The sequence below is a fragment of the Urocitellus parryii genome, chromosome 12, assembly GCF_045843805.1.
Source record: "Urocitellus parryii isolate mUroPar1 chromosome 12, mUroPar1.hap1, whole genome shotgun sequence".
NCBI classification, from domain to species: Eukaryota; Metazoa; Chordata; class Mammalia; order Rodentia; family Sciuridae; genus Urocitellus; species Urocitellus parryii.
In genome coordinates, this window is record NC_135542.1 from 36,035,101 (window position 1) to 36,060,311 (window position 25,211).

Consider the following 25,211-nt stretch of genomic DNA (forward strand, 5'->3'; position numbering starts at 1 on the left):
AAATTGGGGCCTCTTTCTTCCTCTTCTGAGAGCCTGTTTTAAAACCTTTTCCAGCGTAAAATGTTTGTGTCTTTTCTTATTTTTTCTAACCGTTAATGTTAATTTTATCTCTTTCTCATCTGGAAAGAATGGGCTTTTTCTGTGTGTTTCCTACTGGCCCTTTCAGACACCAGCATTCCCATGCACTAGCAAAACCAAGCACCTACAGGAGGACGGGTGCAGAGCAAGCTCCAATCCCAACCTGTGTCCATCTCGGATGAATTTAAATTCCAAGGTCTCTATGTTCTTCAGTCCCATATGGTGCCATGAGTCTCAGTGCATATCATCTGATGCTGTGATTAGTAGCAGTGACATGCACAGAGAGACACACACTCAAGTCCTCTGCCATCTGCTGGACCTTGGAAAAGAGTTTGCAGACCAGTCAACGGGATGATGTTTACAGACTAAGAGAGTCCGAGTCAAAAATGTCCCCATGTTTGTTGAAAGATTAGCAACATATTTATATTCTTAAAAGTGGCATCAATTTGCAAGTGGATCCAGTTTTCTGTGCTGGTTTCTTTCAAAAATGTGTTCCACTGCACAAGGGGACCCCCTCAGAGTGAGTGTGCGGGAAGCTCAGGGAGGCCCCCCCCTCAACCTGCCCTCTGTTGTTCAGCAGTAGACATGACCACCATCATGAGCTCACACCTGTTTCTGGGTTTGGAATCCCACACTTTAGAGAGAGAGAAAAAATCCATTTTCTCTAAACAAGGGCCTGAGATTTGTCAAGTTTGGCTGTGGCCAAAGTCCAGAAGTGCGGTTCTTCATGATGAGGAAGGTTTACATTGGAAACAGACAGTTCCAGTAAATGCAAAGCAGAAGTGTGAAGACATCCCCAGGATTCTGGGGTGATTTCTGACCGTCTCCCTTTCTGTCAGGGCGTCCCAGGGCTTTCTGCCTTCTCAGTTTTGAATAGCGCAACATCAAGATGATCATTTTGTTTCTCACCCCTGCTCCCTAATCTAAACAACAAAAGAAGGAATTTAACCTCATATCCTCGCTCTGAAATTAGCTCTATTGTCAAAAGATGACAGCTGTATCCTGATTTCAAGAATCTCATGTTGGAATAAAACAGCATTTCTGAAAACCATTGTGTTACTTCAACAGATCTGTAATGGTCCCTCTGCAAACCATTTTCAGAAGACTTGGGTAAGTAAGATGAAAAGACACCGTTTCTGAAGAGCTGCTTTATGGGCTAGGTCAGAGTGCTCTTTCCATGTTGCTCATTCCCAGTCGAATTTCCTAATAGTCTATCTCCTCCGCTAACAGATGCCCGGCCTCATGTCGGAACCAGACCGCGCCACTGCTGAGACCCATCCAGCTCCTTTCTTATTGAGCCGTTTCCCTAGCAGATGGTGCAATGCTGCAGGCATACTCCTTCCTGTTAATTACCAGCCTTCGCTACAGATGGAAATGTCAGTCAGCCTCACAGGTCCTGGTTCCTGCCATTGCCTCAGTCCATAGCCCTCTACCTAGGAAAGAGGCTGCCAACACACACCATGTGTTTTGTGACTGCTGACTAGGCAGGCAACAAAAAACAACTTACTTCATGAATATTCATGGCGGAATGTTTAAAGTTCTGTTCATCTGTGATGCTTATAGATCTGCTTAAAGGGGATTGCACCTTCCTAAGAACACTCTCCCCTTGTTTCCCTACACGGAGGAGACGCGAGTTACCAAAGTGGGTTGCCATGGCAACGCAGAGAGGACCACGGAACGTCGGCCATTTGGAGCCTCGTGTGGGCACATCAATCTCTGACTAGCTTTCTTCTCCTACCTTTAAGTGTCACTTGATTTTTCTTGTCCTGCCACCACAGACATTGGTCGCCAAGCTGAACTGATTAGCTAATAAGGGTTGGTTTTCATTAAACCCTGATTATCTTATTAGCACATACGTAACCACTGTGAATTCCTTGACCTTTCTTGGTATTTAAACACACTAAATCAAGAGGAATTAGTTTCAGCAGAATCATTCTCTATTCACTAATAAAATTATTTTACTGTCTATGGAAAACTCTTTAGCCATCAAAAATGGGTTTCTTGTCAGGTTTTAAGGAGAACTTTGGGGCTTGGGTTTTGAGAGTAGGGAAGGGGGCAGGAAACCTTAACCAAGCACTGGACTGGAAGTAATTCTGAGAAGTTTCTTAATTGTTCACCTTCTCAGGGATGCTGTGCTTACAGGTGGGTCACCTACAGCGATGGGGACTGAAGTCAGTCCACTGCTGACCCAGCAGCGCTCCCACTCTTTCTATTTAATCCAGAGATGGTGACCATGGGGGTCAACATTAAATGCCCCAAATAGGCAAAGGCACTTCAAGCAGAAGCAAATCATCTCTCTGAAGACAAAATAACCAGTATCCTGTAGAAGCAAAATGAACCATGAGATGGGCAAAATTGAGAAGTCGTTTTTGTGAATCTTAAAGGTTTTATTTACTTCAAAAATGGGAATGAACGTTTTTCTTTAGGTGTTTTTGGCTTTGAAATGAGGCTGTTCCCTGTGGCTTTCCTAGTGGGAGGAGAGTTTCCAGAGTCTGAACGGGAGGGTGAGGGATTCTAAGCTGGAGAACTGTAGTAGGGCCGATTGGAAGGAGCTACGTGAGGCTCCCAGGGAAAGTGAGGAAGCATGTCTGTTCTTCTTCTGGTTCCATGTTAAGAAGCAGATGTTATTTGTATGCTTTTCATGTCTACAAGAAAGGGAAAGCATGTTTAGGTATTTTACAGACAGAGCAGAAATGAGGTCATTTCATGCCCTTCCCCCCAAATACTGCACTAGATATATTTGGTAAGGTACTACACTACCAGGAGTAGCCAGAATTGTTCAGAATTCACTGTTTGCGTCACACTGCATGCCATGAGGCACAGGTAAATGTGTAGCAACAGGCTCACCTCAGGAAAGGTAAGGCTGTATGCATGCACATAAGTTCACCAACAATCTTACTCAGGTAAAGGACAGGTAGCACATGTTTCCCAACCACAAAAATTGTGCAATGTTCTTCATCATAGTTTATCTGAACAATTGAATCTTTTTTAAAAAAATATGTATTTTTTTAGCTGTTGAAGGACCTTTATTTTATTGATTGATTTATATTCGGTGCTGAGGATGAAACTTAGTGCCTCACACATGCTAGGCAAGTGCTCTACTACTGAGCCACCACCCAGCCCTAAACAATTGAATCTTATGAGATAGTTTCATTGGCTTTCGATGAACTCTTCTTTCTATCGCCAATCTAGTTGTGATTCAAGTACTGGTTTAGTCAGCTTTTCCATTGCTTGTGGCCAAAAGACCCGACAAGAACAATTAGAGGAGAAAAAGTTAATTTGGGGGCTCCTGGTTTCAGATGTCTCAGTCCCTAGATGGCCAACTGCCTTCCTCAAGGCCTGAGATGAGGCAGAACATCATGGCAGATCTGTGTGGTGGAGGAGAGCAGCTGGGGGCCTGGCATCAGGCAGCAGAGAGAGAGCTCCATTCAGCAAGGACAGAGTCTATACTCTGCAGACACACCCCCAGGGACCACATCTCCCAACCACCCCCGCCCGCCTGGTGTTACCACCCAGTTCATCCCTATCAGGGGACCGGGCACTGATAAGGTCAAGACTCTCATCACCCAATAGTTTCACTTCTGAACGTTCTCTATTGTCTCATGCAGGAGCTTTTGGGAGACACCTCCTGTCTAGAACATACCAGCCATGATGTGAAGATTGAATTTCATTCCTTTCTGCTTGGTTCTCATGACTTTATTGCCACTGAGTCTGGCCTGTGATCTGCTGGGAAACCACTCACTTTCATGTGAGTTACATCCTTTAAACTGAACCTCTTTGAGCCCCGCCCCTGCCTTGTGTGTCCATTTCATTCATCTTTCAATGGCACGAGCAACTTTTTGGCATAGTTGGATGACGGCACTCAAATACTGGAAAAGCATTCCTTTGATTTCTTTTGCTCTTCACAATGGAGTAGCAGAGCACACAGCACACTTTTAATCTCAGTATTAATAATTTTCTAAACCACTTTCTTAACTTCAGTCAACAAAACAATAACCAAACTGTGTTTCGTGTAGTTTCCCAACCATGCCACTGAATGCAAACATGAAAAAAATGTGTATAATGACACACTTGATTTTTTAATAATGACCATACTTAAGCATCAACTTTTGAAGTTCCTGAAAATTTATCAATTCAGCTGATGGGAGTCGGTTCCAAGTCCACTCTACGCCCAGTCTCCAATTCCATCTGCACTAGAGGCTTTGACAGCACGGGTGTCATTTCCGAGGTGTGCACATATAAACAGGTCACATGATATGAATTACAGGTTTCATTAACAGGAGTTAGTAAATTATTGAATAAATTGAAGTGGGTGGATGTGCACTTAAGGAAACTAGCTAGAGACCTTACATACCAACACCGCAAAGGCCAAGAACATCAGGCTGGTTTTGCTTTGCACCAAGGGAGATTCAACAAGATAACGTGCTTCCAGGGAGGGCCAGAACTTCCTCTGATGCCTGTCAGGGTAGGCAAGGGGTCGGCTTGTGCCTGGGAAAACAGGCGAGATTTGGGCAGGAAAGGGAAATTTCAGTGATGATTGATTACTACTCATCATAAACATTACATTTTACACCATTTGCGATCTTTTAAAAGATATGCAATCATTCCAAAGAATGTTTTCATCTCCTAAGCAACTCGAGGAATCCAAATAAACCTCAAAACTGTTATTTAAGGATTTTTGAATTATTAAGTTCTAAAAAGAGCTCCTAAATTAATCTCTATATCTCCAATAAAATAAAAAGTGGTTTATTTATATACCAAATCTTTGAAGAGTCCATCTAAGATAAAAGTGATAAAAACTTTTTAAGAAAGCCAAAAATCACTTCCAAGATTTTGGAGATACATGAAAACCAAGTCGCCGTCTTCTTTTTTTGGTGTGGGGGGGTGTGGTGCTGGGGATTGGACCCAGGGCCTTGTGCATGCGAGGCAAGCACTCCCCCAACTGAGCTATAGCCCCAGCCACCCCCTCACCAAAGTCTTCTTTAAGTTGATCTTTGAAGAAGGAAGGAAAGGAGGGGGTGGTGGGAGGGGGAAGACGGTGGAGGGGGAGGACGGTGGTGGGGGGAGGACGGTGGAGGGGGAGGACGGTGGAGGGGGAGGACGGTGGAGGAGGAGGACGGTTGGGGGGGAGGACGGTGGTGGGGGGAGGACGGTGGAGGGGGAGGACGGTGGAGGGGGAGGATGGTGGAGGGGGAGGACGGTGGGCGGGCCTCCAGGAGCCCTCTCACCTGCGCACTGGCACTCATGGGAACGCCCTGCTTGACCAAAGCCTACTCTGTTGGAGGGGGTTAAGCTTTGCCCCAGGATAAACTAGAAACACAAAACTAGTGCATCTATGTCTGAGGAGGAGGAGGAGGAAGAACTTACAGATGTGTATTTGAAAAAAAAAGAAGAGTTATTTTACAACAAAATGGAAAAAAAAAAGAAGTCCATAATGTTGAAAACAGAAATATTTGGTTCTCTAGTAGAAAAAATAAAAATGGAAATCATCCACAGAATGTAAATAGGGGATGAATTGACCCACAATGGTCACACTGAAACATACTTGATCTTGTTAGCAATGTAGTCAAGGCAAGAAGATGCCATTTTCTCTTACAAAAAGAAACACAAGCCATAGACATTAATATAGTACTGCCCCTTGAGATACGTGAGATAAGTCTATTCATAACTACTAAGAATTGCCAGTCTAAAAATCAGCTTCTAGAAACAAGCCTGGCGTGTGAATCTAGACCACAAACTTACGCATTACTCTGAGCCAGTCCTTCCGTGAAGAAAGAACCAAAGGTGTGATCCTGAATCTATTTGTGAAAGGAAAGAGCCTTAAATTTCTATTAGTAGAGAAATGGCTAAATATATCATGGCCCATGTGTCGGTCCATTTATCTGTCTGTCTGTCTGTCTGTCTGATGTCTAAGAAAATCAGCACAGGAAGGAAAAGTACCAAAATGCTGAGGAGGCTATTACTCATAAAGGGTCCAAGGTGATTTGTAGCCTCTGCATTTTTCTGTATTTCCACATTTCCTACATTAAGCACGTTTTGATTTTGTAAACAGAAAAAGAAATCAAAGTTAATTTTGAAGCCAGACTCTGAGGAGAGCAGGCTTCGATCCAGGAAGACCTAGGACTGCATCCTGCTGTGTGCTGTCACCTGTGCAGCTGCAGCTAGACACTCCTTGATCTCAGGTCTGTATTTTCATGACTTGGAAAAGGGACAACCACAGAACCTTGACAAGGCTACCGCAAGAACTGGGCAGGCCCCTCACAGAATACTCACCATGCCAAGTCCGCACCAGTTTCCCTTCGCAGTTCAACACATTGGTAGATGGTAGCCATGCGTGACCCTGCAGACCCAAACAGGATCCTTCTCAATGTCCTTAATTCTATCAGCAAGGCTCCCTGTGTGCTGTGACGCCGCAGGTGAGGGTCAAGCCACACAAGGCTCATCAGCCTTCTGAGTGTGAAAACCACCCTGAGAGAGCCCTCTGCACCCCTCGCGCACCTGCTAGGAAGGGTCCTGCTCTCAAGTCTGCCAAAAATTGTACCGTCCATAATGTATGCCCAAGGTGCTCCGGGGAAACTTAAAACAGGACGCTAGTGGCCTGGAAGACACTGGTTTAGGGGCCTGGAGCTTAGCTGGAAAAGGAAGACGGCATCCTTACAAAAGTGACCACACCCCTGACTGCAAATGAAGCTCCAGCTGGAGCCGCCTCCCAGGGACCAGCAGGATCAGGAGGCAGCAAGGAAAGAGCACAAATTTGAAAGAGGAGAAGTGTGAAATCTGCTCCTGGCCATCAGAGGAAGCTGATGTAATCCAGGCCGACTCCAGGGACAGAGACAGTGCCAGCTCTGGAGGCCTGATGGCTTCTAACGAGGCCAGGCCCAGTTGCAGCCAGAAGAGTGGGTGAGCAAGCCAGCTTTCACCCAAGGACAGAAGCCGCCTTGACAGCTGGTGAGAGAATTAACTTCAGGCAACCAAGTGGACCCAGGTGGAGGGACATTTTGGATCTTTCCCTTATGGGTAGAAAAAGAGCAAAACATTGTGTGGAACACAGCCACAATAGCCTCTTTCTTTCTTTTTTCTTTCTTTTTTTCTTTCTTTCTTCTTTTTTTAAATGACTTCTTCTGACAGGCTTCTTTGGGAAACAGGGAAAAGCAGAGAAGAAGGGAGAAGCTTCTACTTTGGGAGAATAATGATGTGATGAAATACAGATCAGTGACTTACCAATACTGAGACCCACACAACAGGAAACCAAGGACATCGGAGCCACTTAGGAGATGGGGGTTCGTCTGGGAAGCATCCCGCTTGGTTGAAGGACAACTTTGTAGGTGATGTGGATACATCTGCTGTTCTTTTCAAAATGCTGGACTGCTGGAATTTGCACAGAATACATTGTTGATTTATTCCAGAGTGCCTCTCCTGCTAGGCACTGTCTGCACCGGTGCCTCTCCCTGCAAGCACTCCATGGAGGCTGCAGGCTGGTTCTGGAAAGATGGCATCAAGTTGGACACTTGGACCCAGTGGAATTCTAGGCATCCCATGTCTTTCAGTTGGAGCTCAGTCCTGCCACCTGGAGGCTGAGTCACTAAATTGCAAGGATAGATCTCCACACTCCATAATCCTCTGAAAAAGTGAATTTGCAAGATAAAGTCATGGAAGCCATTATGACAAATGTCAGAGAGATGTGAGCATTTCAGAGGATGGGTGAAATTTAAAAGTTAGCATATGTTGGGAAAAAATAACCTCCCTGATGAGAAAGAGGACAAACTGAATGCGAGTGGGCAGACAGGAAGCAGAGGGAGCAGCGCAGCCCAGGGTGTGGGCAAGATGCTCACAGCGGCACCAACTCGCGGCTATTCCAGGCAGATCTGCTGCAGCGTGAGGCTGAGGTTGGCACTGCTCCTACGCAGCCCAGGGAGGAGAGGGCCCGGGGCATTCTGTGCCCACCTGTTTTGACTCTAAAAGCCTTGTTTGAGTGTGCAAAGACCTTCCCGAGGTGACCACCACCTTTGCTCCTTGAAGCTCAGGGAGCCTGGATTTCTTTCTCCCCCTTTGTCCTTTCCTGCCTCCTTCCTGTAGCAGGTATTGGTCACCTCCTTCACGCTATGTTCGCCATACAGAGAACTCAGAGTCAGCCGGGCAGCAAGAAAAGTCAAAGGCAATCATCAAGGAGAGCCCAGAGAGCTAAATGGGGAAAGAGAGACCAGTCCAGGGCTCGTGAGGACAGAGGAGGAGAGCCTCGCTCCAGAGGAGGAGATCCCGGAGTGGCTTCAAGTGGCAGATAATGTCCAAGTGATACCCAGGATGTGTAGGAGGTAGCACAATGGGGAGAGAAGTACCAATGGGAGGTGGCATGGAAGACCTTGCTAACAGAGGGACTAGCATGGAAAAGGGGATTTAAAAAGCATGTCCATGGAAGGGCTGGAGAGAATATCGCACAGGGCGGGGAGCCCCAGATGAGCTCAGAAGGTCTGTGGAGGATCAGAGAGCAGGGTGGGCCAGGGGCTGTCAATTTCACCCTGTCAACTCAGGAACCCTGCTGCAGAATTTCAAGCACAGAGGACAGGAGCCTGGCCGAGGCAGATAACCTTCTGCAGAGTCCAGGCAGCACTACAGGGATGTGCTGCACAACGGAGGGAGACTTTTAAAGAGGGCCAGAGCAGCAGGTGCAGAACTGCTGGCCTTGGCCTGCCCTTGCTGAACTCGAAGTCCGACTGGCCGTGGGCAGGGCTCTATGGAATGCGCAGGCGATGAGCAAAGGCCTGGTGGCCTCCCAGGTTCCGGCTGCCAGTGGGCCAGGGCAGCACTCTATAGAGTGGAACCTACAGGACCCGCCCACTCTGGGGCCACAGCCACAGCTGCTTTGTGACTCTGATGTCTTGGTGCCTGGCGTGGGGTCCGCGGCTCTGGCGGCCCTCCTCCCCACCCTTCATTCTCTCCTTCCTTTCCTCTCCTCCTGGTCAGTTCCCACCTCTCTGCCTCCTCTTTGTTCTTTTAAGAGACATTTGTTCAGGATCAGATCTCTGGGAAGGTCAGAGGGGATCTGAGCTGGAAGTTCAAGGGTCAACCTTGGAGGGCTAATGCCTGGTGTGACCAAAAGAAGGGGAAATTCCAAACCCAGTGCAGTCACCGGGGACAAGGACACCTAACTTCTGAGTAATGTGTCCAGGGATGTGCTCAAACCCTTGGCTCTTTTCCCACAGTTACTCTCCTGCAGCTGGGAGTTATCCAGAGCAGCTGGATAACCACAGGGAGCAGGGACTGGGCCCATTTCTGGTTTGCACCCAAAGAAACAGGTGGGGACTTTCTTTAAGGAGCTCAGGGGTCTTTACTTTTGTGCCCAACTAGGGTTAGAAGCCGCCTGATTTTCCAAACCAACAGGTTTTCCCCCCAAGGAATCTGACTCCTCTCACTGGGGAAAGAGCGTCCAGGTGGAGCGGTGAGGAAACAATAAGTGGGCACTCCAACATGGTCTGTCCTACCCCCAGCCCACCTGGCTCAAGGTCAGCAGATGCCATTTATTAAAAAAATAAAAATAAAAAATAAATGGAGTTTTGTCCCCAGTGCACTGAAAGCTCTTCCGACCCACACAGGTGAGTTGAAGGTGCTCAGCCTCGTGTGGCTCATGCAGCCTCACCGTGTCCCCATCCCCGTTCCACCCTCAACTCCTGCAACCCCCCAGCCACCCCCTTCTCCAATCCTGTTGCCTCCTAAAAATAAGAAGGAATGCAGTTCAGATCCCCTTCCACCTGGGGAGGGACTGGGAGGGGTGGCAGACTGTTTCTCCTGGGACAGAGACAGTGGTTTGTGGAGGAACGAGTGTCCTTTGGACCTCTGTGATGGGGGTGCTAACCCTTCCAAACGTCCTGGAGGAGGGAGGAGCACACAGGAAGCACAGTTGGAATCAGGGGGAAGCGCTCTCAGGTCCTACTTGCCATCATTGTGCCCTGGAAGGAGTGATTAAAAACCTCTGCCACACTGGTGAAATCCTGAAATCCCAGCAACGTGGGAGCCTGAGGCAGGAGGATTGCAAGTTCAAGACCAGTCTCAGCAACTTCGTGAGGCCCTGACTCAAAAGGAAAAAGGCAGAGGATGTCGCTCAATGGTGTGCCCTTGGATTCATCGATGCCCAGCGCCAAAAACAAAACAAAACAACCAAACAACAACAATGAAAACCTCTGTGTTACGGTTGGCAGTACCAGTCAACATCAGTTCCAATACCCCAGCTCTTGGGAGGAGTCGGTGAGGCAGCGGAGGTGAGAGTGGCTGGCTCACAGTGGTCATGGCTGACCAGCGCAGGAAGCTGATTTTAACCCCACAGGGAAAGGCAACTTCTCTGAACAAGTGTTCTCACCCCGTGGCCTGACTTTCTTCCACTTTTTCTCTAGGACACAGTAGCCCTGCTCACAGACCCCTCCGTACCTCACCTCCTTCTGTTTGCTTTCTTCCTCTGTAACCCTAGGAACCTGGATGACAAGGGGGACCTTCTGCAGGCAGTTGTCCTGGAAAAGACAGCTCTTGACACCAACCCAGACTTTCCAGACCTTGCTATGTAGTCGGCAGAAACTTGACAGGGTGTGACCCTAAAACGTCAGCTCTCCCTCGGCTGCCCCAGGCCCTGTCTCTCACACAGCCCTGCATGGACTGGCCCACCCTGTCACCTGTGCTTGGTGGCATGGTGAGCTGAGCCTTTTGTGGTCCCTGTAAACTTCACTGCATCCTGAGCCAGGCTAGGGCAGGTGCCACCCTCCTGCTGGTCTCCACTCTCCTGCCGAGGCTTAGAGAGGAGCTCAGGGACTCAGCCCTCATGCGGGCTAGGCCCCAGCACCACTTCCCCATAAGGCCTCCACAGTCCTTTGTTTGGGGGAGGGCTTTCCATGGACTCTGTGGAGAACTCACAACGGAAACAAGAGGAGATCTGAGTTTCTCTTTGGGCTCTTTTTCCCTTTCTTGGGTCACAGACAAAATCACTGTTTCCTTTTTGCACTGGCAAACTGAAGATGTTTTTTCAACATTATTTAAACCATCACATCCAAACAGAAGGGCGGCAAGAGTTGGAGAATGTCTGGGTCCTGATGTCCACAGTGAGAACAGGATCTTCAGAACCCCAACTGAAACAGAGTGGAGGACAGGAAATGCAGCTCATTAACTTGGACAAAGACATCAACAACTCTGTGGAGATCCTGCAAATGGGCCCAGAGACCAGAATCTCTGTTTTTGTTTTTGTTTGTTTGTTTGTTTGTTTTGGTACTAGGATTTCACCTAGGGGCAATTTACAACTCAGTTACATCCCCATTCCTAGCCTTTTTGAATTTTTATTATGAGACAGGGTCTTACTCAGTTGCTTAGGGACTCACTAAGTTGCTGAGGCTGACCTTGAACTTACAACCCTCCTGATCAGCCTCCTGAGTTGCTGGGATCACAGAATCTCTGTTCTGCTCTTCCTCCTAGCCTGTCCGCACTTCTGTGGCTTCTTCACCTGTTTTGTCTATTCAACTTAGCACATCTTGCCCTCATAAAATATTTCATGTTCTGAAATTTTCTAGAGACTTTATAGACTCCATTGTCAGGAGAAAGAAAGGATCTAGGAAGAAAAAGAAAATAAAGGAAAAACTCCAGATTATTTCCAGTGATCACCGTTTCTCTTGCTTAGTTTCCAAGTTCAATTAAAACACTAAATTTAAAGAATTTTCAAAGATTCATTTTAGATATTTTTAACTGGAAACATGGACCTGCTTTTATTTTCAAATGGTCAATCTCATCCATCCATCCATCCATCCATTCATTCATTCACTCTCTCACTTGTTTATTCAGCAAACATTTCTAGGATGCCAATTAAATGCCAGGCATGATTTTGGAGGCTGGGATTGGTAGCTTGCCTTTCAGACCAGGGGAGACAGAAAGCAGATACAATGGCATAAAGTGACATAAATAAAAATAAAAGGGTACCAAAAGAAAAGAGCACAGTTTATCCAAGGTCTAAAGGTAAAGTTGGAGGTGGAGGGAACACCACCAAGCTGTGGGCTGAGGGTGGCTTGACATGGTCAGGGTTGGCGATGGGACAGGTCCACCAGGAGTGCAGGAAATGGGGGGGGGCATAGCAGAGAGGACGCCGACCATGTGAAGCAGTGGACCGTTGAAAAGATTTGGGCTTCTGCCCTGCATCAGACGGGAAGCTGTTAGAGGGAACTAAGTAGCAAGTGACCCACTTGAGCACTGCGTTTGGAAAGCATCACTCTGGCTGCTGGTGGGAATAGATGGTAGGAAATCAGGAGTGTTATTGTGGCGTCTAATTAAGATACTATTTTAGTAATCAGGTGAGTGATGGTGGCGAGCCAACCCAGAGGGTTAGCAGAGGGTACCCTCACTCCTAACATACACCCAGATCTGGGGTGTATGTTAAAGACTGAGTCAACTAGACTTGCTGAAGAATTGGACGTGGGGCATGAGCAAAAGAGGTGAGTACAATCTGCTGCCAGAATCTGGGCAAGTGGGAGGATGGAGGCTCTCTTTCTGAGACAGTCCAAACAGCGAGAAGCCCAGGTTATGGGGGGAGGGAGAGAGCGGGGCCAGGGAGAAGTTCCACTTTGAATGCACCATGTTTGAGATGCCCGAGGTTCATCCTAGACGGGGAGCTGTGTCCCGAGGCACCTGAATACAGGAGTATGTGCTTCAGAAGAGACGGAGGACAGGGCCAGAGGCACACATTTACAGTCACGCCCCTGAGACGTGTTCAAAGGAGGGAGACGGGGTGTTGTCACCTGGCAGGGGACACAGAGGGCAGAAGTGTTTCCAAATCTGATGTTCAGAAGTCAGAGGAAGGAGGAAGACCCGGCAAAAAGACACTCAGAGGAAAGGACAATGAGAAAGAAGCAAGCTGAGGGGGTGGGGGGCAAACCTCAAAATGGGGTAAAATGCTTCAGGAGGGAGACTCAACACGTTGCCACTCGGGTCGAGTGAGTTTGGGAATGGAACACTGCATCTAGCCAGTGAGGACCTTGATAAAAGTCATTTGGGTACACAGTGGGGTTGGACAGAGAGCTACTTGGAAGAAGTAGAAACTATGAGTGAGCAGATTTTCAAAGAGCTTAACATCCAGAGCAGGGAAACATAAAGCTGAAGTTGAGGGCCAGTGATGCTTTAGCCCTAAGAAATTACAGAGTGGGCACTCCTGAGGAAGAGCGATAGCATGGAAACAGGTGACCTGTAGCGTGGGAAATAAAGGAATTACCTGATCACAGGATCATCTCATCACTCAACCAAGATGACATCTCAGCACATTGGTGACACTGGAGATGTCACCAGGTCTGGTAGAGATGTCTATTAATCTTGACAACATATGTTTGTGGTCCTCCTCTGTGTGTTGAAGAAGCTCCTTTAGTGGAATCCACAAGCCGGGGCTGTTAGGTAGGCTGTGTTTAAGGCAGAGAGGGCTAAATGCCAGGAGGGGTTAGACTCACCCCAGGAGAGGCAGAGGAGCCGTCAGGGCTTCAGAGAAGGGAGGCAGCTGACGGAGGCTCTGTGTACTAAGACTGTACCTGATATCTGTAATAAAAGTGATGTTTATCCAACACGCTTCCCTTTCTGTCAGATTTAAATTGACTCATTTTCTTTGTTTAGACCCATCTGAAGCCAAACTGTCTGTAAACTCACAGGTTTTATGTGCTAATTACCTATTATTTTATAACATACATTAATTAACTAAAATATATTAAAAATGATCATCTAGAATCGTCAGTGGAGAACAGGATAACTTAGAAGGATAGAATTACGAATAGAAAGGAGTTGTATGGAAGCTGTCAGGATAAGACTATGGTATTCAGAACCCAAACCTGGTAATTGGCAGATGAAATAGAAAAAAAAAATGTGAAGATATATGAGAGATTTTGAAATTACTGAGAAAAAAAATTGAGAGTGCCACGGTAATGAGTTTGGTGTGTGTTCACTACCTGTCTCTGTCTTTTCTCCTCCCCTAAAGTTCCAAATTATCATATGGAGGAAATGTAGCACCCCGAATTGTGGAGGGGCAGCTTGAGAAGTCGCAAATGGTAACGTTTTATGGAAGGGACTTTAAACCAACCCGTTACCTTTGGCTAAAAGCTGTCTGTGTATAAATGCCGAGCAGGTGCTACTTCCCCCCAAGAGCAACGGAGCCTGTGGCTTTCCAACATGAGCAGAGGGGTCACTGGGCTGAAAGTGCTGTCCAGCATTCCTGAGAAAGGAAGAATGGCTGCAGGTGGTCAGGTGTGTGCTTCGAGTCAGACAGGTCTGGGCTGCAGTGTGGACCATGAGAGACCTGTCACTGGGAGGGTCATTTCACTCCATTGGCCCCCATGGCCTTATCTTCAAGGCACAGGAGTCAACTGGCGTGATTTGTTCAGGGGGAGCCATTTTTCTCCCAGGTCAAAATGGTCATCTTACCCAAGAGTGCATCAGGGGAGACCTGGACCCATGTTTTTATTACAATTCACTTCTAGGGCACAACTACCGAAAAGGAAAATTATTCTGATTGAACTGGCATGTTCTTAATGAACCTAGGTGACATACTTAGCTAAGTCCAGTGTCTTCAAAGAGAGCCGGAGAAGCCCCTGAGGTATACAAATGCCTCAAAAACTGGGAGGAAATCCAGCATGGCCGATATCCTATGCCCCATACACCAGGGCTGAGGGCTCCTGGGCATACCGTGAATAGCACATGGGTACGGTGCATCTAGTAGGCAGGTGCAGTTAGCTATATTCAAGAAATTAATAAACAAATTGATGATTGCAAACTCTATAAGAAAGTGGCCAGGCTGGGTCAAAATTCTGTCCTGGAAACTCATATCTAGAACAGGATCTAGACGATTTCAGCCATAGGGAGAATTGGTTAGGAATTTCCTGGCCCAGTATCCAGGACTGAGGAACAGTAGAAACTGTCCAGAGAGGAGTTGGAAGCCATTACTTTACGTAAGACACTGGTCCAATGTGAACCTCAAGCCAAGACCCCTTCAAGATGGGGAGACTGAGAATGGAGACTGTCAATGACATGGTACAAATTTAAGGGGAATCAAAACCTCTCAGTAGTCAGTGGTCTTGATACATAATATTAATCAAATAGTTATTAAAGGGGAAAGCAAAACAGGTTATATTATTGACGCCCCTGTTCAGGTTCCATCCTGCAAAGCACAGCTGTTCCCCATGCTCTTTGGCCAGCCCTGACCCCAGCCTGCTGGACCACAGCAGGGCTTGATGCAGATCTGGACACTACCTGCAGCAGCTAAGTTCCCCCAGGTCTGTGCAGCTATAAGGCTGAGCCTGCAGGCAAGGTGGGGGTAGGGTGGTCCCAGCCTGGGGAGGAAGATGGTCTCACCCAGCAAAACAGTTCTGCTCATTACAGAATACTAGTTGTGTTGTCTATGCATCCAAATCCTCAGTTTTATCCTTCATTTCTTAAGCAGGTAGGGCTCCTTGATAAAGTTCCTGACCTACACACTCACGAGTCTGTTTCTGCCCCTTTCAAAAAATGTGGAGAGTGGGGTGGGGTTGTAGCTCAGTGGTAGAGCACTGGCTTAGCACATTGGATCTTCAGCACCACATAAAAATAAATAAATAAAGTAAATATATTGTGTCCAACTACAACTAAAAAATAAATATATATTTTTAAAATGGATAGAGGAGTGCAGTGGTGCATACCTGTGATCCCAGCAACTCCAGAGGCTGCGGCAGGAGAATCACAAGTTCAAGGCCAGCCTCAGTGACTTAGCAAGGCCATAAACAACTTAGCAAGACCTTGTCTCAGAATAAAAAATAAAAAGGGATGAGGATGTTGCTCAGTGGTAAAGTGTCTCCGGGTTCAATCCCCACTATCAAAAAAACAAAAATAAAAATAAATGCATAAAAGAAAAGCTGATGGCCCCCCCTCCAGCTCTTCCCCTGCAGCCCTTCTTGCTGTTCCCGGGGGTCTTTGAAGATGATTTCTTGCAGCCCTGAGGCTGGGGAGCCGTCTTGATCTGCTCTCTCCAACTCACTTGCTGCTGGACCCAGACCTCCTGGCTCCTCCCTCACCACATTCCCGTCTGAAGTTTATATTTCTCAACCAAAGAGTATGGTTAGCGTTCTTCCACTTTGTCCCCGAGGACTCTGCACCCCCTGAAGCTACCCACGGTTGGCACTGCACAGCAGTCAGGGCGCAGGCAAAAGTCTCAGTTTCTGTGGCTTAAGCTGCCTGAGGTATGGAGTTCGGTGCTGCCAGAGAAATCAGACAGAATCCATTACACAGTAAGTCTGAGAATTTATTTCACTGTATGAAAATTTTACCAGTTATAAACAAAAACAAAAAGCAAAAACCTAAGGTGTGCATCCTGAGCTGTGTGATATGATACAGTGAACACCCGTCAAGGGACCTCCCGAGCCTCGGTTTCCTCATCTCAGGAGCACAATAGGCACGACTTGTTGAGAAGCTGCCTCGTGCCAGAGCCTCTCTCTACAGTTTCATAAACACTGGCTCCACAACTCCTGACAATCTCCCAAGGACGGTCGGCTTACTTGTCTCGACCAAGATCAGGAATCAGAAACCTGATGGCTTGCAAGCTTCCTGTCTAGGCCAGGTCTGACCCCAGGTGGCCCCCATGCCTGTGTGGGAAGGTGCTGATGGGGCGAAGACGCTGGGAACTTTCCACCTTTCTGTCCTTGTCTCAAGGGTTGGACACTGAAAATTCAGAAGGGGAAAGCCAGCAGCTGGAGAGGAGGGAAGACACATTTGCAAGATGCTGTGTGCAGAGCATCTTTCTCCCCTTCTCCCCGAGCAGCGGAGAGTGCAGTGTGACTAATTACACCAGAGAGGGAGGCAGAAGCTCTCAAGCTAAAGTATTTTGGTACTCATGTTTACTGCGGGTAAAGTACGTCTGCATTAAATAAGTCAAAACACAGTGCGCAAAATTTGGAATGATTCCTTGAGCGCTGCACGGACGGAGTTAGATGTAGAAATGATATAATGTCCAAGTCGCAACACTATAAGAGAAGATAAACCATCTGCTCCAACTAACTCAGATCCACTTGAAAATGCTAATTGTATGGCAGGAGGATGATTAAACTACATTAAAAAAAAAACTTTTTCAGAAAGAGACGCACTGCATTGTTCAGCAGGGTTGGCTGCCCACAGAAGGAAGTCAGGCTACTACCTACATTCAGTCACCATCAGCGTCTCCATGTGTCACAGGTCCTCAAAGGCTTTGCTGACCTCTCAGGCTCAGCTCTGTCGTCCCTATCTCTGCAGATGGTCCAGAAAAGGTAAATGACTTGTCCAAAGATCTGCAAGTACATGGTGTGAGATCCAGAACCAAGGTGCTGGCTTCCCCAGCGCAGGGCCTGTGTCCTTCCACTGCCTCTTCTGGAGTCAAGTTGAGCCTCACTGAAGGGAGACACCCCAGAGGATTGTGCAATCACAGATGGGTGCTCAGCCCTGGAGGAGACCTGCACAGCTTCTAGCACAGACCCCCAACTCCTCATTTTGTGAGCTGGAAACTATGGGTAAACAGCCAGATCATGAAATGGAAATGTACCCTACACGTGCACACATGCACCCACACATGCACACAGGCATGCATTCACACATGCACACAGGCATGCACACACACATGCACACAGGCATGCACACACACATGCACACAGGCATGCACACACACACACACATTTCACATGGACATGCTATTCACAAGTGGGGACAGATTAAGGTCTTTGCATAGCTTCCACACAGGGCCCAACTTTCCTTTTCACTGTGAATGTCGATGGTGGCACTGATAATGATGAACAAGTCGTTCTGATGAGCCCTCACTGCAGGGCTAAACAGGCTACACGTATCCTTCATTTGATCTCACAGAACCCCAATGCCACATCAGTTTGCTGGGCACAGTGCTGCAGAGGAGGTGGCTTAAACAATGGAAATTTAGTGTCTCACAGTCCCAGAGGCTGAAAGTCCAGGACCTAGGGGTCAGCAGGCTGGTTTCCTCAAGGACGTGGGGGAGAAGCTGCTTAGGACTCTCACTGGCCAGCAGGTGGCCGCCTTCCCGTGTGTCTTCACCTTTTTTTTCTTGTGCACACATCTGTGCGACGAATGCACATTTATAAGGACAGCATCACTGTGGTGCAGGGCCCACCCAACCCTCCCCACTTTTGACTTGATCACCTCTGAAAGGCCTAATCTCCAAATGAAGTGCCCGTTCTGCCGTGCTGGGTTAGGCCTGCAACACATGATTCTGTGCAGGCACAATTTAGCCCACAGTTGCTAGCACAATTGCTGTGATTATTCCCATCCTGAGGAGGAGGTCACTAAGGTTCTGAGGTCATTGTTGTTCTCCTCTGCACCAAGACAGGAGGAAGCAGGCGTCCTGGAGCCCTGGGAGGCAAGTGAAGCGCTCCCCCTTTTGTCCTCAGCATACTCTGCTTCTGTGGGAGGCTGGGCCAGACTGGCCGAGGAGGCTGTGGCCTCTGCGTAGCTCTGAGACGCATTCTCTGCTACAGCATCAGGAATCACTTTTCTCTGAAGAAAATGAGGCAGGTTTCCAAAGCCTGGGCTGCAACAGCAGGGGTTGCAGAGCACTCGCCACATTTCTCCTGCCTTCAGAGCCAGGCCCCCGAAGCTGTGGCCTGAAGTCCCAGGTCTCAGTCATTACCACCCTCATCATGTCAGAACAGAGAGCAGGCACAGCCTGGAAAGATGCCAAGAGAATATTCCATCTTTAACTGGGGGAACGAAGGGCTGCAAATTCACAGCCTTCATGCAGGCGGGGAAGTGACTCTGCTTGGGCAGAGGAAGACCTTGAGGCAGTGGAGGGGTTTTGTGGGTTAAAGTACTTGCAAAGAATAAAAGTGAAGAAAGATAGGAGCCAAGGTTGCTGGTTGGAACTGAAAATTCAATCAGAGCTGTTAAAGCAAAAGATGTCTGGCTGTGGCTTTTTTTTTTTCCCTAAACACTTTAGTGCAATTGGTTCTTGGTGAGAATTACTTCCTTGTGAGTCGTTTTCATACAAATTGCACTGGGGATTTAAGGCCAGTAAAACAGACAGATCAGCCAAGTTGGGTCTCATGAGACATTCGTAAGATGCTCACGAAGCAGCACAGTTAGGGCTGCCTTCCTCCTGTCTGGGCTCACATCACAGGGCGGGGAACCTGGGACAGCAAATTCACTCCCGAGTGCAGGTCTCTGTGTCTATAACCTCCTGAGGACCAGGATGGTGTCCTAGTGAGTTGGGGAAATCCACTAGACCTGTGGAAGTGCCCAGGGGAACCTCACACTTAGGGCCATTTCAGCAAATGTTTTTGAATAATAGGGGAAAATTGTGTGGTCAGGTAGCAGGGCTAGAGACCCTTGTCTGTAGCCCATCCTCCTCCTTCTGAGCCACAAAGAGGATTATGCACAACCAAGAAAGATATTGAACACTGTTGAGAAAAAATCTTACAGAGAAGGTTTTCGTTCATGAGGACAATCAGCTGTGAGGCCGAGCTGCCTGCTGCACAACTCTGGGAGCCATCATGGGCTCCTGGAGTGAAAACAAGCAGTGTATCCTGAGCCTTGTGAAGAGAAGAGGAGCACAAGGTGTGGGCCAGGGTGCCTCTCGTTCCCGCCTGGGGTGAGATCACCTTGGCTGGGGACTGCTTGGCCCACAATGTCTTTTCCTGACTCACAACATTTAAAAATCCCTATGTCAATGGAAAAATCCTTATATTTCATCTGTGCCTCCCTTCCACCTTGTGGACTGGCTGGGAGGGCTGGTGTGGGTGCAGGCCTAGATCAGGGAGTGGTGTTTACAGAGCTTTGATCCCTACCTCTGGGCACACTGCCTAGTGAACTCTCCCAACATCCACATGAGAAAATTATGCTTCCGTCTTTCAAACGTAAAGAGTCTCACCAAGTGGTTTGCCTAAAAACTGTAGCTTGCTAATAACTGAGTCAGGATTTAAACTTTGGTCTATCTATCTAAAGCCCAAGTCTATGCCCTTTAAATTACATTTATGTTAATAAAATAACAAAAACTAACACAGAGCATTGACCCTATGTCCTCTGTGATTCTAGGCATTTCAGACACCTTCACTGAATCTTCAGGGAATACCACAGGGTGGGTATGGGAAGGAAGCAACTTCCAGATGAGGAACCAGAGGAATGGACAGAGGGTCAGGCCCAGAGTTACTCAGGATGGAGCTGGGGTGCACCCAGGCTTGTCTCTCAATGCTCAGTAACCTGCAGTCTGATGGGCTGCCATGCTGAGTATATTGCAGCACAGTTCTGGAGGCTCAGACTGGAGATTGAGATGTTGCAAGGATGGTTTCACTCCAAGCCTTTCTCTTTGGCTGGTACAAATCACTTCCCCCTGTGTCTCCACGTGGCCTTCCACATGCACTTGTGTCCAATTTCCCCTGCTTATCAGGACACTGGTCAAATTGAGTGAGAACCCAAGCCAATCATCTCACTTAATGTCATTTACCCCTTACTTATACTGGATCCTCAAACACCGTCTACATGCTGCAGGGCGGGGTCTTAGAACGGCCACTTGTGAATCATAGGGGACATGGTTCACCCACAGCCACCTCTCACTCAGACCTCCCTCCCCTCCCTGGTGCTAGCTCCCATTGCAGTCTTGTTGCTTGTAGGTTACGGTTTTCTGCTAGTGAGGTCGTGCCATGCTCATCTTTGTCTCTGGGCCATTCAACCTTTGGTCTAGCAGACAACGAGGCTGAAGGTGCCCCAGAAATCCCTACCCCATACACTGGTAGTATTAAGTAGCTATTGGCTAGCTGTGAAAGTTTCTTTTCCTGAAAGTCACCATTTCTCATTTATAAACTTAAACAAATTATGTGAACAGACCGAGACAGTTGGAGGAGGGCGAAGGTGGACACAGAGTCAAGTGTGTTGTCTCCTGGCAAAACACAGCAGCAGGTTGTTTATAACGAAGTCAGAGTTACGAAAACCTACACTTTCATAGGAGAAAATATTTGTCAGAACATGACAACAAAACAGTGAAATAAAAATTACACGTAGACATGGCGATGCTTAAAAATAAAACTACAAAGAAGAAAATAGACGATGGGCAAGAAATAAATCAAACTTTACATCAATTGCCTATGAGCCATAGTAATGGGGTGAGTTTTCTTTCTCTGAATAAAAAAGTTGCATTTGTGTAAATACTTAATATTTTAAGGTTGAATGACTACTGATCTTTTATAACAACTTCAGTTTTCTTAAGAATTCTTGCTTATAATTAAGCTTTCTTTTGGCAGGAAGTGTTTTAAAATGACACCTGCCATCCTACACAAGTATGCAAAGCCTTGGATCTTGTTTAGAAGGCAAATTATAAATCTTTACCATACGCAGAAAGCTTGTGATTTTTTGTAAAAAAAAAAAAAAAAGCATGCACAAAAAATCTCAAGTTAGTTTAGTTTTTCAATACTACCTTGCTTGGTAGCATGATTGATGTCATATTAGGACCTGAGAAGATAAGCATTTGGGGACTGGTAGCCAGGGAGGTGAGTCTGCAGCCAAGAAAGGTGCTGATCCCAGTTTCCTCAGTGCTTTAGCATCAAAGCTTCTCTTTAAAAATGCAGGGTTAATTTCAAGTAAGACAGACTCTACAAATAATTGCTTCCAGTTGTGCAAATGGTAGTTCAAAATTTAATTTTTAATACATACATTCAATGATTTTAAAATGGTGAATTCTACACCAAATTTTAACACACAGGAAGTGACCTAGGTATTTCTTTGTACTACCAGGCTAACCTACTGTGGAACCACTGTGAACATTTTCCATCTACATTTTCACAAATATATCCAAATGCATGTCAGAAATAACACTGGAAGCCAAGACCCGGGCTCCACATGGCCTTGGAAGAGCCAGACCTCTGCAAGGTAGCTACTTGAAGTCCATGTGCAAGGTGGGCTTTTGCTAAGCCAGCATTGAGCTCTTCACTGGTCAGTGCCAGATGTGAACAGTGGTCCTGGGTAGTCCGTGCACCGTACAGTTTTATTGTCCTCTTTGCAGTAATAAGAGAAAACATGCAGGTTTCTGTGAGGTTGTCTTGCCTTAGGAGACCTGGGGGCTTCCAGTGATTTGTGTTTGCGTCTTTTCCCCCTTGTTGGTTCTGCTGTTTGTCTAGCTTTTAGATTTATGATTGGGCTATGAGAAAAGTTAAATATTGTGATTTGGCTACAAAAGAAGTTTAATTTCCTGACAATGGGCATAAAACCTAAAAAAAAAAAAAAAAAACAATTTTCCTCTTTTGTATTTTAGGCTTTTACAACAGAATTCTAAAGTGAGCCCTAAGAATGCAAAGCACAATTTTTAAAAAAGGCCCTATCTATATAAATCAAGATATTTTATTCTTCTGGGGTCATAACAAAATATCAGAATAAATTAGATGGTAACAATCAGACTGAACTACCATCCAGAATTCTGATTTCAATTATGCCCAAAATGACTTCATTTTATAATTGCTTAATATCACAATAAAATATTGTAAATTTGTGCTTATAAAATATGTTCATACTAAGATAATTCTGTTTTCATCATTATCTGCTTTATATTTATTTTCTGGATCTACCTAATAGCTCATTTGAAAATAGGATTTTCCTCTTTAAAAGTTTGATAAATATTAAAGTAGACCCGGGTAATTATCTTCATCCATGTGACTAAAGGGAGAAGCTGCTGAGAGGGTAACACCATTGCCATAGCTTCCCAGAATTCATGTTCCCGTTAATCATTGATATTCAGCATTTCACATGCTGTGTGAGTTCTTCAAAGTGAACCAGGATCTTGGGTTTCCCCTGGGAAATACCCCGTGAATCCTTGTCTCTGTTCTTATCATTGTGTTCGTGATCATGGCCTGACAGAAGCCACTAAGGCCACCTGACCAGGGAAACTCCAATGAAGGCCTGTCTCTGGAAAACCAGCTTATAGGGGATTTTCCCATTTTTCTAGCCTTCAGGGAGGAAGAGCATGAGAAAAAGATTAACATTAAACAGGGATGAGAGGTGGGAGGGAAAGGGAGAGAGAAGGGAAATTGCATGGAAATGGAAGGAGACCCTCATGGTTATACAAAATTACATATAAGAGGAAGTGAGGGGAAAGGGAAAAAAAAAAATCAAGGGAGAGAAATAAATTACAGTAGATGGGGTAGAGCGAGAGGATGGGAGGGGAGTGGAGGGGGGATAGTAGAGGATAGGAAAGGTAGCAGAATACAACAGTCACTAGTATGGCAATATGTAAAAATGTGGATGTGTAACCGATGTGATTCTGCAATCTGTATACAGGGTAAAAATGGGAGTTCAGAACCCACTTGAATCAAATGTATGAAATATGATATGTCAAGAGCTTTGTAATGTTTTGAACAACCAATAAAAAAATAAAAATAAAAATAAATAAAGTGATGGAGTAGAAGGTGAAGGTATGGGGTAGGAGGTCAAGTGCTGGGAGCCACAGCTGAATGGGGATGGCGCCAGAAGGAGTGGTTAAGAAGTGGTTAAGAGGTGACACCAGCCATTAAGATGATAATTAAATTAAGCTGTGATTAATTGCTGTGACTGGATGATCCTGGATTGAAACAGGCTGTGTATTCAATTGTATATAGATCCCTGCTGTCCACCTCGGGTTGTGGCTACTTTGGAGTTCTCAAGGGGATTCCTGGGGAGTTCACTTGGTTGGTGAAGTTCCAGTGGAGGGAGTTCCGGTTGGTGGTGATGTTGGAAGTTCGGAAAATAAAGTTTGTTCCTGCTTGAGTGGCTCGTGATTTGTGCCCAGCCAGACTGCGGCAGTGATATGGCCTCTTTGGAAGGTGGAGAGATGGAGATGCACGGGGCTGTTCCTCCTTGTAGATGTCGTGCAGTCCGAAGGAGGTCACTTGCTTGGTTGCACTTGCTTGGTTCCAGTGGGAGAGAGAAAGACAAAGCTATGCTGGAGTGGAGTGAAGAATAAGGGAGTAACAGAGGTAGAGAAGCCACACCCTCAACACCTGCACAGCACATCAAATACGCACACACACTACCACAAACACTTATCAAGTACTTGTTAGGAACAGATTCTGCATGAGGTGAAATCTATGACTTAGAGAATCTCTGGACAAATAATTGGCATATCTTTGTCATGGAGCCACTATAGAAACACCTAGATGAGAGAGGAATGGCTCCGTCCAGGACAAGTGACCAATAACTTAAAGCCAGTGTTATAGGACTCCAAATTCCATTCTTTTCACTCTACATCACCATTTTGTAGTCACGTATTAGGACTAATTTAAATAAGATTTCAGATTTGCTCAACCTCTTGGCTTTTAGCTATGACTTAAGCTAATTATGTACTATAAAGTAGAAAGACTATCCCATCCATTTCAATATCCGCTGCTATTGTGCTAATCTGTGAAGAAATGGGGAAACTGGAAGCCCTGCGCCTGGGACTCACTGCATGCCCCCTAGCATTCTTGAGTTATTTGCTTCAACACTTCCCGCTGCCAGGCACTGTGTCCAGGGCTCTCAGACACACTTTTGGATTCGGTTTTCTCCATAGCCTCTTGAAGTAGGTATTACTACTTCCTTTTCCACAAATAGAAAAACTGTGATTAGATTTTCCCGAGGACCATGGCCGGGCGCTGACAGAGCTGGAATCCGAACCTGTGGTGGTCTACCCGCCACCCTGGCTCCTGGATTTCTGGCGCCAGGCCCCTGAGGCTGTTTGCTGAGGCAGGCTGCAGAGCCCTGGAAAAGGCGGCAGGCTGCTCCCAGAGGCCAGCCCAGGTGTTCAACTCCTGGCCTCGCCTGCTCCGGATTATGCTTGCTAGGGACTTTTTGTAAAGGGGATCGCACATAATAACCCTATTATTAGTATTATCATCATTATTATCATAATCTTTTCTCTGACATAATTTCCGTAAAATATATTTACTAAAGGAAAGTAGCACTTGAAAAAAAAAATGCTAATCCACCCGACCACACAGACCCCAGATGGCCTTGTTTTGGTGAAGGAAGACACCATAATAATCACCACGATTACCATCAATTCCATGCAGCGGCAGATGTGAGAGCCATAAAGATGCTGGGACGCTCCCATAGAAGTTGGGAAAATCTTTCTGTCCTCCTCACAGCACAAAAGCTTGAATCCCGTTAAAGAAAGGGTTCTGCGC